We start from the raw sequence: 17,767 nt of genomic DNA on the forward strand, positions 1-17,767 counted from the left end.
ATCCTTTGATAGACTTTTTTGTGTGAGACAGATTTGTATATTATCAAGTCTGCGATTTTGGGTTGCAGCAACTCTTGGTTGTGGGTGAGATCAGCTAAGGGAATGAAGTGCGCAGTATCCTGCTGGGATCAGAGGCATAGGAGTATAACTGTATCTTGGATCGGTGGGAGACTGATTGGGGTTCAACTATAGGCCAGTCCAAAGTTAGCTTGTAGTAAGCTAGTTCTGTAACGGCTTAATACAGTGTGTATTCAATTTGGACTAGGTCCCGGGGTTTTTCTGCATTTGCGGTTTCCTCGTTAACAAAACTTCTGGTGTATGTGTTATTTCTAATCCGCATAATATTTTTTATATAATCGAAATAATACAGGTTGTGCGTTAAAGATCATCAATTGTAAATCCAACCTTTGGTTGTTGATTGATATTGATTGATCCTTGGACATTGGTCTTTGGTACCGTCCAAGTTATCTCTCTTTGATAAAGACTCGCAGATTTCCATTTGCTTGAGTAAAGATCAAATCGAGAGATTGAGATATAAACTCTTTGATATATCTTTTTATTGATTGAGTCTAACTGTCTAGTTGATTCTCATAAAAAGTATATTGGAGTTTGTCCATACAGATTGTTAAGCGAAATATTGGGTGGTCTTGTTAGACCCCCGCTTTTCATCATCGTTCCTTCGTTTTTGGGATGCTCGTTCGTGCATCCAGATGCTCGTTAGTGCATTATTGCTAAGTACACTTGCACCATTTTGGTCGGGGCTTACTCGATAGTGGCTCAGATGCCCGTGCGTCGAATATTTATAACTAACCCATGGAATTCTGCTGGGAAAAACCATGAATTGAAGTAATGAAATATTATGGAAAATATAGAATATTTTTCAGGGATTCAGTTAATGAATCTAATGATTTATGAATAATTAATCGATGGCTCTATACTAGTACGATCGTCTAGGAGCATTAATTATTCATGAATTAAGTGATATGAGCTTGTTGAAGCGTCATACTTCTTTTATATATAGTCAGGGAAAACAATTTTTACATCCTGAAGACGTTATTGCTCTATACTAGCAGGCAAGCTGTCTAGGAGCCGTTCAATCTTTCGATTATATATATAAATAATTACTGAAATTGCTCAGTATTCATAAGATATGTCGTTGCCTCAGCTGAGAGACTACACATCTACATATGCTCTGAGAGACAGTATTCTCAGTCAGAGATCTTTGTGGCATGAGCTTTCACGCTTTTGATAAGAGACATAAGCTTCGATATTCATCTGATTGTTGGATCAGGAATATGTACAATTATGGGTTTACGATTTTATCCCTTGTCGAAAATCCACCATCTACAGATATGCATATATTGATACAAGAATGAATGAACTTTTGACAAACAAAAGTTAAGCCTATTATATCATTTTTTGATGGAAGATAGGTTAAAATCTTTTGTTACAATGATTATGTCTATTATATGTCATTGTGCGAATAGTGATGGAAAATAGAATGAATCCTTGTATATTCCGCAGTATTGATCTTCCCTGATCCATATTTTATGTATATACTGTGCGGCTCCATAAGTCTTCTTGTGTGAGCATTTCCAACTAGATTAATCATAGATTCATTTGTGGTTATTTTGGTTGTGTATTCCGATTAAATTAATCATGGGTTCTCTTGTGGTTAGTTTAATTGAGAATTTTGGATATAGAAAATCATTTAATTATGGTTTTTGGTGTCCAATAAAATCCTTCTTTTCTTGTAAAAGCAATGTCGCTCTTGTTGTTCTTTCGGGAATGACATCAAATGGGGGAGAGTTCTTTTGAACTTGCGCTTAATTTCCATATCTTTGTGGGGAGTGCAGCTGTGGAATTATTTAGGGGTTATCTTTTATCTTTATAAACTCCTTGATGAATGCATTTAGCTTCGGCTTTATGATTGCATCTAAATAAGTTGATATGTACTTTTCTTTGGTCTTGAAGCGTCTTCGTGGAAATTTCATTAGGATCCCGTTTTCGTACCTTTGCCAATTTTATTGACAAAAAGGGGGAGAATTAATATGTAGTTCACACTACAAATACATATGATTTACGTGTTTTACGGGTCATTATGTAAGGGGGAGTGGTTTTCATGTTGAGACGAAAGTATTGACTAAGGGGGAGTGATACATATCACCATAGTATTGTTGTCGAAGTTGTGATATGAGAACTTTGATGTTGTGAAATAATACTATGACACTGTATAACAATGATCGAGAGCTTTTGTTTTCTCATTGTTATGGTTGCGGAACTTCAACAACTATGATGTTGAATTGAAATCTATGGAATCATGGGAGTACTTGGAAAATACGAAGTTTTCGAGTAATGTTGAAGCACCAAGGAGATCAAGCATGTGGACGTGAAGCTACAAAGTTTTTATCTATTTTGTAATCCATATGTATTGATAGTTTTGTCACTAAAATTGACAAAGGGGAAGATTGTTAGAGCATTGCTCGGTCGAACTTGCATGCCTTGCTATCTCAAGCATGTTTGTCAATGTTAGTGATGAAAACTATATGTGTTGATTTCTAGTTTACTTATGTCTAAGTCTCGGTCTAGGATAGTTAGGTATAGTTGAGATCCAGACTCCATGGCGATTATCTTACGAAGACGAAGAACTACTCAAGGAACCAGTGGAACTTCATCCGACCAAAAGGTATGTGGAGACTTGAACTCATCTGTCACTTAAAAGTCTATCTACTCTTTCTCCTACTCTTGAGACAAAAGTCGTATAAGTATGATAGTTTCCATACATACACATTTGCTATTTCCAGCCGAGTTTACTCGCCTATCTTTTCTCAAAATATGTGTTGGTAAGCTTTTGATTTAACCATTTTCATCTTTACTTGTGACGAAAGTCATGATGACGTTTCAATCTTGAAAATAGCTTTGATGACGATAGTCGATTCTTTTTGTCTAACGACTATTATAACATTATAGAAGAATGTTTTAATGATTGAAATGTAGAGTTGAGATTACCAACTATGTATATAAGCATATAGTGTGTTCGCACATTAGTGTATAAATCCATGTGCCGGAAACCAAGTGTGTGCATATGTGTGCATGCGGTATTGGTGAAGGAGACATGTTAGGTACGCGTACCCGTACGCGTACTGGCGGGAGTTTTCATACCGAAAATTTCTGCTGAGTTTGTAAGTTTGCAAACTAATAAACCAGTCACCTTAGCTACGCATACCCGTACGCGTACCCACGGAAGTTCTCGAACCGAAAATTTCTGCTGAGTTTGTAAACTCAAATCCGGTAGCTAAGGTACGCATACCCGTACGCATACCCAAGCTGGTTAATTCTAAAATCGGTAGTTTCATGAACTTAAACAATAAATGAATAAGGAATACAATCTTTGCAAACCGTGGCTATATTGTTCATGAATTGATTCAAGTGAATCAAACCGATTTTGTTTCAACTGTGTCTATGAATAAAGACCTAAGCAATTGAACAACTCTTGAACTAGTTGTTATGAGTCATTTGAACTAGTTATGAGAAAGATGAATACGATTAATATGAAAGTGCTCATATGGCTAACCATTGGTTAACTATTTGTGAACCAATCCAATGTACACGTTTAGGTACGATTACTCAAACCTAAATGAATACATTTCATTCGTGTGTGAGACAAGCTAAGTTTCGATCTAACGGTTGAAAGGTATTAGCTTGGATAAGTCAGGTTTTTCATCTAACGGTGAATATTGAATGCTTTGTTACCAAGGTAACCAAGATTGCAAACCGTGATTTGAAAACTATATAAGGGAGACGTCTAGCAACTGGAAAAACTAATCCCCACACCTCCTATGTGATACTAGTTAGTTTGCTAGAGTCGATTCTCCTTTAACCGTAGGTTTCTTCTCGAGACCCTGTCGGTTAACGACTAAAATACTTCATTGGGATTGTGAAGCCAGACGAAACTACTTCTCTTGTAGTTGAGCGCTCTGATCTTGCCATTTTCTATCGTACGAGTTAAATTGAAATAATTGACTTGAGATTATATCTCCGATAGGGAAAGATAAAAATAAATCACAAACATCTTCGTCTCATCGCTTGTGATTCCACAATATCTAGTTTCGCTTCCATACGATTTGGATTATTATGAGGTGATTGATAATACTAGGTTGTTCTTTGGAAATATAAGTCCGGTTTATCAATTGAAAGACGGAACAAAACTCATAGGGTTTATCTGTGGGAGATAGATTTATCTATCATCATAGACTTTTCTGTGTGATACAGATTTGTTTATTGAAGTCTTCGACTTTGGGTCGTAGCAACTCTTGGTTGTGGGTGAAATCAGCTAAGGGAATCAAGTGCGTAGTATCCTGCTGGGATCAGAGACGTAAGGATCACAACTGTACCTTGAATCAGTGTGAGATTGATTAGGGTTTAACTACTGTCCAGACCGAAGTTAGTTTGTAGTAGGCTAGTGTTTGTAGCGGCTTAATACAATATGGTGTTCAATCTGGACTAGGACCCGGGGTTTTTCTGCATTTGCGATTTCCTCGTTAACAAAATTTCTGGTGTCTGTGTTATTTCTATTCCGCATTATATTTTGTTACATAATTGAAATATCACAAGTTGTGCGTTGTATCGATCAATTGTGAAATCCAACTTTTGGTTGTTGATTGGAAATTGATTGATCCTTGGATATTGGTCTTTGGTACCATCCAAGTTTATTATCCTTGTATTTGATAAAAATTCGTAAATTCTTATTTGCTTGAGTAAAGATCAAATCAAGTGAGAGAGATATTAACTCCTCGATATACTTTTCTCTAGATTGATTCTGACTGTCTAGTTGATTCTATAGAAAGTATATTGGATTTAGTCCATACAGATTCCTAATCGAAATATTGGGTGTGGTTGTTAGACCCCCGCTTTTTCAGTCACGACTCCAACGAGCATCTTCTATCGTGGAGGGACAAATGTTTAAAATCCCAAACTTTCCAAAGACCTTAAAAGCCATGCTAAGCTCTTCGGTATGAAACTTCTCATCTTTCCAACCGACACTTTTTCTACAAAGCTTGAGAGAAATGGTTTCACATGATGGTTTTTTTTCCTTTGGCTTGGTATATGAAAATCACCAATCGGAATATTAGTGAGTTCCGAAATTAATTCTCGAGTAACATCAATCCTTTCTCTTCCAATCATGGTTGTAAAACATAACTTCTTAAGATCAACATCATAAGTGTTTGCATTAAATACTTTTGTAAGTAAATCAAATCCTTGTCCAAAACCACAAAAGATGTTTTCTAGTTCATATTTATCAAAACAACTAGATCGTCACTTTTAACATACCCTTCTTCAAATTTTCTTTCTAGAATATTTCTCTAGTAGAAATTCTCTCATAGGTTTCATGACAATCATTATTAATAAATCTCACCCTAGGTTCATCTTGAATATAGGGTTCAAGGATCTCTTTAGGCTTTGGCTTCTTACTAACTCCTTTAGTTCTTCCCATAATTGATTATTATAAACACAAAGAGAGGAGATTTGATCTTACTTAAATGGTTCCTTTTGAAGATGATTGCTTGATTTGCTTTTAATCCTTCTTGCAATTAAGAAAAAAAAAACAAGAATTATGAAAAGACACCCATCAAATCAATATGACAATGCCCTGGTTTGGAAACCCTAACTCAACCTTAATTCTCGTTCGTGAACACGAAGAAAAAGAAGGAGTAAGGAAGTACGCGTACTCTTTTTATAAACCCTTAATGGGCTTGACCGAGTTCGGTTGCGGAAACCATGAGGATATACAATTTTTTTTTTTATATTTTATTTTGGTATAACCTATGGTGAAATTTAATTAGTTAGAATACATCATACAAAAATTTTGGTTGGTAGCCTAGCGACAAGATGGGCTCCAACTCCTTTTTCAATAACAATGCCTAATCTATAAAAAATAAAGCTGCCAAAACCACTACTTGCATCATTGCAAACTAAACAGTTCTTCAAACACTTGAAAAAACAAAGTACCTTCACCAAGTTCCCGTAAAGTAGAGAAAGCTAGGACACCCAGAGCATAACTATGTGAAACATACTTGTCCAAGTATTTTGTACGTTTACGTGAAACCGCACTAGAAATAGCTTTTCCTGGGACGAAAGAGAGAATACCTTCACCAGTGAAGGGCGAGACACCTGTGACATACATACAAACATCTTGTCCATTTTCCTAGTTGAGAACAAGAATATCAGCTGGCCTCAAGTCTTTGTCATCATCGGACAGAAAACCAAGAGAAACTTCCTTGCGTGCAGGCACACCAGCTTTATAACAAATGTCAACAATAATATCACGAACAAGATAATGTCGAAACTTAAGTCCAACATGTTTAGAATAATGAAGTGTGTGGTCCCCAAAGATGTCCATATATCTGTTACAACTTGTGCATATACCACCCTCAACAAACAGTGGGATGCCCAGGCAATAATAAAGCACAGCTCTGAACTATCTAGGCCCGAGGCACTGATTAAGACCACTAATAGGTATAGCTAATAAATAATCTTGTACATGCTTTACACGGTTACACTTCCACAAAATGGAATCTCTCGCAGACATAGAAAATTGGTCTGAGATTTTCTTCTTAACTGCATCAAAATAAGTGACTGCCAGGGAGTGCATGGAAGAGGGGGTAGTATCATTGTTACAGTAAGTAGAAGGTAACTCACATAAATGGATAAAGTTATGAAGAGCCAATTGATAAGCATAAATTGTGTTCGTTGAGAATAAATTACCAAGTATCACTTTTTGCACCGAAGTTGTCTGACTTTGAGAAGCGAGATAATAGTAGGTACTGGTGTCAGGCATGGTATAAATACCAAGTCCACCATCTTTGATAGGAAAGGTATTTAATCTCTGATGTGAAGGACCAAAACCCGCGCCATCGCCAGTGATTAGTAGTCTCAAGTACTTAAGTAAATGATCATCGAAAAGATCAGTGGCTGGTTGCAGAGCTGCAGGGTTGGTAGTTCGCATTGCAAAATATAATCTAGACACACCAGTGCAATTGTGAAGTAATAACATCTCGTTTTGAGGGTCTTTGAGTTTTTTGATTGCAGTCATTAGTTGAACAGTCGTGTACCCTGTTCAGCATCATATCACTAATAAATTTCAAATCCAAACTCACAGGTCAGCCCAAAAGTTTAACACCATTAGCAGGTCTACCAATATCATGGAGGAAAACACCATCAGTTGTGCTTCTGGGATCAATAGAAGGCCAAAAGACTTCCGTTTTCTTGATATTAAGATGTAAACCCCTACTTGGTCCTTCAGTTTCTATTATGCTCAAGGCCTTGGCTACCTCCGATGTGTCACCAATAATCGTACCATCATCAAGGTACCAGGCATGTAAATCGAGTTTGCATCGAGAAGCAATAATCTTCACCAGGGGGTGAAGTGTCAACGCAAACAGCAAGGGACTGAGAGGGTCACCTTGGTGAACTCCAAGTGCAGAAGATAAAATATATTGGTCGTAATAAAGTTTAACAGGTTGCAAGTAGCAAAATTCTACCTAGCGAGAAATACCTGGACAATGAAGACGAACTTCCTTGATGAGTTGTCTGCTCACCATGTTGAAAGCATTATTGAAGTCAATGAGAAACATTGACATTTTTTATTTTTTATTTTATAAAAGAATTTTATATATAAAATTCTGTTAGAAGTACATAATCATATAAAGTTTTGATTTTATGACCAACTATTTAGAGAACATCAATTTAACAAGATGATTAATCTTACTCTTAGCTCAATGAAAATATTTCATAGCACAAGGTAAATTGATATTTATGGAATTAGAAGTGTTGTAATTTATTATGATCTATTAACACCATAAAATTGGAGCTAGCTCAACAATGTGTGATGTTTTGATCACTTTTTATTACAAGAACCTTCCTTCATCCAAGGTCAATTACCACAATCAAACGCTTGATAGATATATGATAGAAACAACCCTTTACAACTGCTTTCCCCATCTCAAGATAGTTACATAATGGGGTGATGCCAAGATCTTGTTAACAAGAGGTTGGATGAGTAAGATGGTCACAAACTACTCTGGCGTGACAATTTTCTGGTTTTGTTTCTTTACCCTCATAACGATCAAGAGATGATATTTCGTAACCATCTGGAGTAGTCAAGACTGTTGCAGACGTCCAAGCTTTTCTGACATGCCCATGTTTACTATACTGATAACAAGTTTTATCAGAGACTGAAACATGGATGGGAACATCCTTACTCAAAGTCACTGCAATATAATCCAAGAACTTAAATATTTTTTCAAAAGATAAAAAGAGATCTTCGTATACAGACCTTCTTTAGTTGCATTCCTTAAACATACAGTTAGCAATCTTTTAAGACAACGAAGCATTTTACTCTTAACATGATGTTTCTTGTTTTTTACTTTTACGAGGATTCTTTACCTTTTCCTGTATATTATTTACAATCAATCAAGGTATTGGAAATCTTGAATGAGTCGAGATCATCCTGTGAGACAGTAAGTCTTGAGGAAAATAAACTCTGAAGAATCGTTAAGGAATTCCGATGTACGTCTTTAGAGATTTCGTCTCTGTCCATATAGTCAGACTGCTTCAAACAAAAACTTATTAGGTCTTACATGTTTTGCTACTCTAATACCAATTGAAAACGCGGGGTACTGATGAGTGCCAAATATTGTATATATTTATCCCTTTTTGTTGGCATTTTAACTCATCTTTTGTGCAGTAATTCTACATTTTATCCCATATTCTGTATTTTCATTGTTTTCAAGAATAAATATTTTTATTAATTAATTTTGCATTTTTAGGTAATAAATAAAGTTCGGATGAGTCGTGGAGCGAAAAGAGCAGAAAAGTAGTGAAAAGCCGGGAGAAATTACGCAAGGAAGCCGCGAAGAATGGTGCGCACAACCTCATTTTCTACACACAAAAGCGCCTCCGTTCTCAGCCATCAGATCAGTTCTCAGAAGCATCCGACGGTCGCTCCTTCATAGATCATCAAAATCGGATGTCTCTGCCGAGCACCACAGCGCTGAAATTCCAAGCCTTCAGATTAGATGGTAGTTGAATCCAACGGTCGCTCCAATGCCTGTGCATCAAATCCCGATGATTCCGCCTTACACTACAGTACCTAACTCCATCTGGTGCCGTTAACTTCGTTGCACCTCAGAATCCGACGGTCGCTTCACACATCCTTCCATCTATCCGTTCGATTCCACTCAGAACCAATGATCCAACATCTCAGATTCGCCAACATCTAAATTTGATATCCTGCCTCACACCATAGCAACACATACCCTATTCCCAACCAAACAACCCCTAATCCTAATCCCATCGAGCTCTTCCTCCCCTTCTTCCCAAAAAAATTGCAGAGCTCTGCAACACCACCTCCTCCTCTGTCTCCTCTGCCGCAACCATTCCCTCACCACCACCAGTTCCATCACTGCCACCACCATCTCCAACACCCGACAACACCCTAGCCTAGCTATTTTCTTCATCTCACAACCTCTGAAACCCTAGGTTTTGGGGTGAGTAAAATAGCTAGAAATTAGGGGACAATAGGAGCAGGAAGAGCATCAGAGGGACATCAAGAAGCATGGGTCGAGAAAATTTTGGAGATTGGAAGCTAAATTTTGGGTAATAAGTTAAACCCTAATTGTACTGTGTAGTGATATTTTTGGGGAAAATGTGTTGAAACCCTAATTTGTTAATTTGGGTATAAAAAGGAGGTGCTGTAGAATGAAAAACTTGTTCTTGGACTAGCCAAGTTTCCACCCAATTTGGGTTAGGTTAATTCCAATGTTAAATTGCACTGTTAGTTTTTGATGCTCCTGTTAACTTTCATTGCCCCTGTTAGTTGCATTTTCACTCTTAATTGCATTTGTTGTTATGTTAGTTTGCAATGTTATGTTAGTTTACTCACTGTTAATCACTGTTATGCTCAATGTTAGTTTGCCTTGTTACTCACTGTTATGCTGTTTGTCATGTTCTAAACTATCATGCTAGGGACTTGATGAATCTCTAATGTCTTGTTGTGTAGTATATTGTTCACACTGCTCTAGAAGGCTAAACAAGTTTAGGAAAAACTTGAACTTAGCTCATCATCACCTCACTTTCACAATGTATGCCAAGTATGCTTTGTAGTTAGGTTCATGAGCTGCTGATAAGCTGCAACTCAAGCTGAATTCATAATCCCTTGACTAGTTGTGCTGTAGAAAGACAATTAGTGCTTTGGAAAGAATACCATAGTTGTGTTTAACTTTCTATAGGAGAATACATAATAAAAGTCAGAGTGAATTCAACCCCTAGTTCCCATCCATAATCAACCTTCCCTGTCATCCATAAATCCATCTTCAACTGTTAGTCTTGTTTTCTTTCACTTGTTTGTTTTACCTGCATTTTCTGTTTTGCATTTTCTTTACTACTTGCTTCCCCTCCTGCCACTTCTGTTGCATTTCTTCTACTGTTGCAATTGCTGCTGCAGCACTTGTGCTGCTGTGCTTTCCCTTGCTGCTGCCACTTCTTCTGTTGCTGCTGTAGCTTCCTCTGCTGCTGCTGCCTTTCTGCAGCTGCTGCTGCCACTCCTTGCCCTGTAGCTGCTGTTGCCTCCTGCATCTGAGCCTCTGCAGCTGCTGCTGCCAATCCACTTCTGTGGCTGTTGCATTGCTGCTGCTTGCTTTGCTCTCCAAGGCTCACTTCACTCCTGAGCCCAAGTCCAATTCAGTGAAACCAAAGGCTAAAGGCCTAACCAACTGAGCCCAAAGTTCAGATCACTTCCAAAGCCCAGTTCACTACTAAGCCCAACTCACAAGTGGACTGTTAAGCCCAACTCACAAGTGAACTGTTAAGCCCAAGTCATAGTTGAACTGTTGAGCCCAAAGCTCAATCCAGTTTCTAGAACCAAAGCCCATTTGCACTTCAAAGATAACTGAGCCCAAGCTCAGTTCATTTTATCTTTAACAAACCCACTAAGCCCAATTCATTCAAAGGGCATTCAAACCCATTAGTACTCAAAGCCCAATCTAAGCCAAAAGGCTTCTAAGTCCAAAGCAAACTAGAAACCCAATTAGCTAAAACACTTCCGAAACACACCCGATCTCTGTGGATCGACCCGTACTTGCACGAGCTACAACTGACGACCGTGCACTTGCGGTATTACTGTAGGCCCGTTTTTATCGCATCATTTTTATACACTCTTCCGGACCTGCCAAGTTTTTGGCGCCGGATAACCCAACTGGGCCTCATTAAATTCATCTGGGCTTGTGTTTAAGTATTAATCTGGGCTTGTAATAATTTTTCAATTTTCTTTTTCTTTCTATTTGGGCCTGTAATAATTTTTAATTTTCTTTGTTTCTTTTTCTTTTCTTTTATGGGCTTGTATTTATTGTTTGTGATTATTCTTTTTCTTATCTTTTGTGGGCTTGTCTTTTAATTTGGACTTTAGGTGTACATCCCATCCATTAGGCTCCTAACTTTACAAAACAAAAACAAAAAAATTAGGGCTCTACATTTTATAAACCAAAACCCACTCAAAACCAAATCATCAAAAAAACCCATTTTAAACCAAAATATTGGGCCTTTTGTGGTTCAAAAATTGTTTCCGACTGCTCTGACCAACATGTTAGTTGAGGTACCTGCTAGGACATGATTGTGACCTACAGAGACCAAACAAACAGACTCGTTAGAATTAACCCGGACGATCCAATCGAAATCCTTAGTTCTGAGGTAGACAGTCCAGATCAATCAGAAACAATGGGAGAACCCCGTACACTCAAGGATTATATGTACCCAACTAGAACTAGTCAACCATCTTGTATTGTGCTACCCGAAGCCAATGGCCATTATGAGCTGAAATCGAGCACAATACAAATGCTTCCAGTTTTTAGAGGTGTAGAAAATGAAAATCCGTACCATCACGTGAGAGAGTTTGAGGAGATTTGTGGAACTCTGCGTTTCACTCAAATGTCTGACGAAATCCTAAAGTTGAGGCTTTTTCCTTTCTCCCTTAAAGATAAGGCTAAGGCCTGGCTGTATGCTTTACAGCCTCAATCCATCATGTCTTGGGATGACCTCATCAAGGAGTTTTTCAAAAAGTTTTTCCCAAATCACAAGACTGCGACAATTCGTCAAAGTCTGAATAGCTTTGTGCAATTAGAGGGTGAGACCCTAGCTAGATACTTGGAGAGATTCAATGAATTATTGCTCCAATGTCCCCATCATGGTTTTGAAAAATGGAGACTTGTGCAAATTTTGTATGAGGGTCTAGATGTGTCCACCCGAACAACGGTTGAGTCAATGTGCAATGGTCTTTTTGTAAATAAGACTGCTGATGCGTCTTGGGACTTCCTGATTGAAGTAGCTGAGAAGACGCAACAGTGGGAATTCATTCGTGAACCTAGAAAGACTACACCTGTAGCTAGGGTCCATAGGATTGAGTCTGATTTTGAAGGAAGTGTAAAGATGGCTGCGCTAGCAAGAAGAATAGAAGCGTTAGAACTACAGAAAAACGCAAACCCTTCTCCCACTACCTTTTGTGAACATGTCGAAATGGCTATCTGTGCTCTATGTAATGGATCTGATCACCAAGTCAATGATTGTCCGGAAATGCATGCATTCCAGGAATCTAAGCTTGAGCAAGCAAATGCTATGTTTCAAAAACAAGAGCACAACCCATATTCACAGACCTACAATCCAGGATGGAGAAACCACCCCAACTTTTCATGGTCCAAAGGCCCTGCCCAAGGAGGACCATCTCAACCAAATCAAGGCTATCAAAACAACCAAGGCTCAATACCCTAGAAATCCTCAACAGCAGTCGTACCCTCAATACACTGCTGATAAGAAATTGTCCAGCATTGAAGAAAGTATCAATCAATTGACCCAACATCTGATGAAAAACGAGAAAGCAACTGATCAGCGAGTCACCGCTCTAGAACTACAGATGGGTCAAATTTGCGATGCATTGAATACAAGAGAAAAGGGTAAACTTCCTAGCCAACCCCAACAAGAACCAAAGAGGATATTTCAAGCAGGCACAACATCATCATCTTGCGAAAGAACCTCACCCGATCAAGTCCATTCCATCACCACTCTCCGAAGTGGTAAAGTTGTTGAGAACAATGTAGGCATACCACAAACAAGTGAATCTGAGCCAAACTTAGCATTGCCTACACCACCTAAGGAAACCTCTAGTCCAGAAAAAGAATCCGAGCACATTAGTGAAGCCGACAAACCTACTGCTAGGAATGTCCCTCTACCTCCTAATGTTCCTATTGCTCCTTTTCCTCAGAGGTTAGTTCGCCAACAGATAAGCACCCACTACAATGAGATGTTAGAACTGTTAAAAGAGTCAACATCAACATTCCTTTTCTTGAGGCAATTAAGCAAATCCCTGCATATGCCAAATTCCTCAAAGATTTGTGCACTCAAAAGCGCAAGATTAATGTGCACAAGCGTGCTTTCTTAGCTGAACAAGTGAGTTCCATTATTCTCAACAAAACTCCACCCAAGTTTAAGGACCCAGGTTGTCCAACATCTCTTGCACTATCGGAGAACACACGGTCAATAGAGCTTTATTAGATCTAGGTGCAAGTGTGAACCTCCTGCCATATTCTGTTTATGTGCAGTTAGGTCTTGGAGAGTTGAAGCCTACACCTATAACTCTCCAATTGGCAGATCGATCTGTCAAAGTTCCTCGTGGAGTGGTAGAAGACGTTTTGATTAAGGTTGAAAAATTCTATTTTCCTGTAGACTTCATTGTCTTAGATACCCAACCTGTCCAAAACCCAAATTGTCACATTCCTGTCATTCTAGGACGTCCATTCCTGGCGACGTCCAATGCGATCATCAACTGTCGGAACGGAGTGTTGAAACTCTCTTTTGGAAACATGACTGTAGAATTGAATGCGTTTAATGTTAGTCAACAACCTGTGAATCTTGATGATGAGGAGATACATGAAGTCAATATGATTGAGAGTTTGATACAAGATTCATTGACTAGCATTATGTCAAAAGATCCCCTGCAAGCATGTTTGGAAGGTGTTAACTTGGAGTTATATGATGATGAATACACTAGTGAAGTCCAATCTTTGCTCGAATCTGTACCTCAAATGGACATCACTAAGTGGCAGAATACAGTGGAACAACCCCCACTTTCTGAGGAGTTTGTTATATCTTCGGACGAGTCGCCTAAGGCCAACCAGGAATTGAAACCATTACCTGAGACTTTGAAGTATGCATTTCTAGGTCCTTCTGATACTTTACCTGTTATCATTTCTTCACAATTAAACATAGAACAGGAAAACAAGCTTTTAGGAGTCCTTGAGGAGCAGAAAGAAGCCTTAGGATGGACCATCTCAGATCTCAAAGGGATAAGCCCCACCATTTGCATGCACCACATTAATCTTGAAGAGAACGCCAAACCATCTAGGGAAATGCAAAGGAGACTTAACCCTAACATGAGAGAAGTCGTTAAGAGTGAGATCTTGAAGCTACGATGCGGGTATCATATATCCGATTTCAGATAGTAAATGGGTTAGTCCCATTCAAGTTGTGCCTAAAAAGTCAGGCATTACTGTGGTTCGGAACGAAAAGAATGAGTTAGTCCCTTCACGTACAACCACAGGATGGCGAGTATGTGTCGACTACAGGAAGTTGAACACAGTAACAAGGAAGGATCACTTCCCGCTCCCTTTCATAGACCAAATGCTAGAACGTGTGTCTGGACACAGTCACTACTGTTTTCTAGATGGCTTTTCCGGTTATAACCAAATCCATATTGCACCAGAAGATCAGGAAAAAACTACATTCACGTGTCCATTTGGGACATTTGCTTTTAGACGTATGCCCTTCGGGCTGTGTAATGCACCCGCTACTTTTCAGCGGTGCATGATGAGCATTTTTTCAGACATGATAGATAGTTTTCTCGAGATCTTTATGGATGATTTCTCTGTGTTTGGTTCCTCTTTTGACGAATGTTGGACCATCTAGTCCTTGTGCTATCAAGATGTAAGCAAAAGAATCTGATTTTAAACTGGGAAAAATGCCACTTCATGGTGAACTCCGGCATAGTTCTAGGACACATCGTATCGGAAAAAGGAATTGAAGTAGATAAAGCTAAAGTCGACCTCATTCAGCAATTACCTCAACCCCACTCTGTGAAGGGGATTCGATCATTTTTAGGTCACGCTGGGTTCTACCGGCGATTCATCAAAAACTTTAGCCAAATCTCAAGACCTTTGTGTAACCTACTTGCCAAAGATGTTGTCTTTAACTTCGATGCTTCTTGTGTGAAGGCATGGGAAGAACTCAAGACTCTCCTCACCACCGCTCCTATAGTCCGACCACCAGATTGGAAACTGCCGTTCGAGCTCATGTGTGATGCCTCTGATTATGCCGTTGGCGCTGTTCTAGGGCAACGTGTTGATAGACTACCATATGTGATATACTATGCTAGTAAAACTCTTAATGATGCTCAACTCAACTATTCGACTACCGAGAAGGAGTTACTTGCCGTGGTTTGCATTAGACAAGTTTAGATCTTATCTGATAGGGTCTAAGATCATCATATCACAGACCATGCGGCTTTGAAGTATCTTCTTTCCAAGAAGGATGCTAAAGCTCGCCTTATTCGATGGATACTCTTATTACAGGAATTCGACATCGAAATCCGTGATAAGAAGGGGTGTGAAATGTGGTTGCTGATCACTTGTCTAGATTAACTTTAGAGTCTATTCATGAATCTGAGCTGATTAGAGAATCATTCCCAGATGAACAGCTGATGTCTATCTCAGACCTTCCTTGGTTTGCTGATATCGTAACTACCTTGCTGCAGGTAGGATGCCCTCACATTGGTCGAGACAAGACCGCTATAAGTTTTTGGCTGAAGTTAAACACTTCATCTGGGATGACCCATATCTGTTTAAGTATTGCCAGGACCAAATCATTAGGAGATGTGTCCCCAACACTGAACAGAAAGATGTGATATCTTTTTGCCATGACCAGGCATGTGGAGGCCATTTCAGTGCCAAGAAAACCGCTGCAAAGATCTTGCAGTGTGGATTCTATTGGCCATCATTGTTCAAGGATTGCCATGATTATTGTGTTGCTTGTGAACGCTGTCAAAAGCTAGGAAGCATTTCGAGGAGAAACATGATGCCATTGAACCCCATTCTGATTGTGGAGATTTTTGATGTTTGGGGGATCGACTTCATGGGTCCATTCCCTATTTCTGACGGTAGATTGTACATCCTAGTCGCAGTTGATTACGTTTCTAAGTGGGTAGAAGCCATAGCAACCAGAACAAATGACCACAAGGTGGTACTTTCATTCTAAAGGAAAACATATTCGCACGTTTTGGTACCCCTAGAGCTATCATCAGTGACGGCGGTTCACATTTTCGTAACAAGTACTTTGAGTCTTTAGTACGCAAGTATGGCATAACTCACAAGGTTGCTACTCCGTACCACCCTCAGACTAGTGGACAAGTAGAAGTTTCTAATAGGGAAATTAAGCACATTCTGGAGAAGACGGTCAACCCGTCTAGGAAAGATTGGTCATTAAGGTTGAATGATGCTTTGTGGGCCTATAGAACAGCTTATAAGACACCAATTGGCATGTCCCCCTATCGTCTAGTGTATGGAAAGTCGTGCCATCTACCTGTGGAATTAGAACATCGTGCCTACTGGGCAATCAAGGAGCTAAACTTTTCTCTGGACGAAGCTGGAATTCAAAGGAAACTTCAACTCAACGAGTTGGAAGAATTGAGGAATGAGGCTTATGACAGTGCCAAGCTGTACAAGCAGAAGATGAAGATGTTTCATGACAAGCGTATTCTGCGCAAATCCTTCACTCCTGGTCAGAAAGTCTTGCTGTATGACTCCCGATTACATCTTTTTCCAGGAAAACTGCGTTCCAGATGGAAGGGTCCGTACCTAGTACGCACAGTTTTTCCTCATGGAGCTGTAGAGTTGGAGGATGTCTCCAACAAGAACGTTTTCAAAGTCAACGGGCAGAGATTAAAGCCATTCCTTGAGCCATTCCCACCCGACATTGAAACAACCAACCTGGAGGACCCGGTCTATGTGGACTAAACTAGTCCACTCTTTCCCTAAATAACCAAACAGTTTTCCAAATGTTTTTCTCCCCTAAAAACCAAAATTTTTCTTTTTCCCATTTTAAACCAAATTTTCAAATGTCTCCCACCAAAACCAAATTTTTCCCAAAAATCCAAACCCTTTAAAAACCAAATTTTTCCCAAAAATCCAAACCCTTTAAAAACCAAATTCTGAGCTTTGTAACATAGTTACTTAGCTTTTGAGCCAATCATGTCTGGATATTGGTCTGCTCCTGGGGATGGAAATAAAACTCTTAGAGAACTTGCTTATGGGCATATGCCACGTTATGAACCTTCCACGGACCATGATGTCAATAGTCATAGGAATTATTATGGACATTTTCAAAGTCCCGAGCCGCAATACATGAACCCTAATGACTATTCATACATGCATCATTCGCCACAACGTGAAAATGAACATTTTGCTAATGCCTCACTCACACAATCATCTCTTGTGGATCAATTAGAAGCTCGAATCGCAGCTTTAGAAATGCAATCACATGAGGAATCTGTCACATCTAATTTTCTTAGGCAACCTGAAATCTATGCATGTCCCGCATGTGGTAGTTTAGACCACCCTGTTGAGCATTGTCATATTTTGCATAATTTTAGGCAATCAAGAGAAAATCCAAT

This window comes from Papaver somniferum, chromosome 4, assembly GCF_003573695.1.
Source record: "Papaver somniferum cultivar HN1 chromosome 4, ASM357369v1, whole genome shotgun sequence".
Lineage (NCBI taxonomy): Eukaryota > Viridiplantae > Streptophyta > Magnoliopsida > Ranunculales > Papaveraceae > Papaver > Papaver somniferum.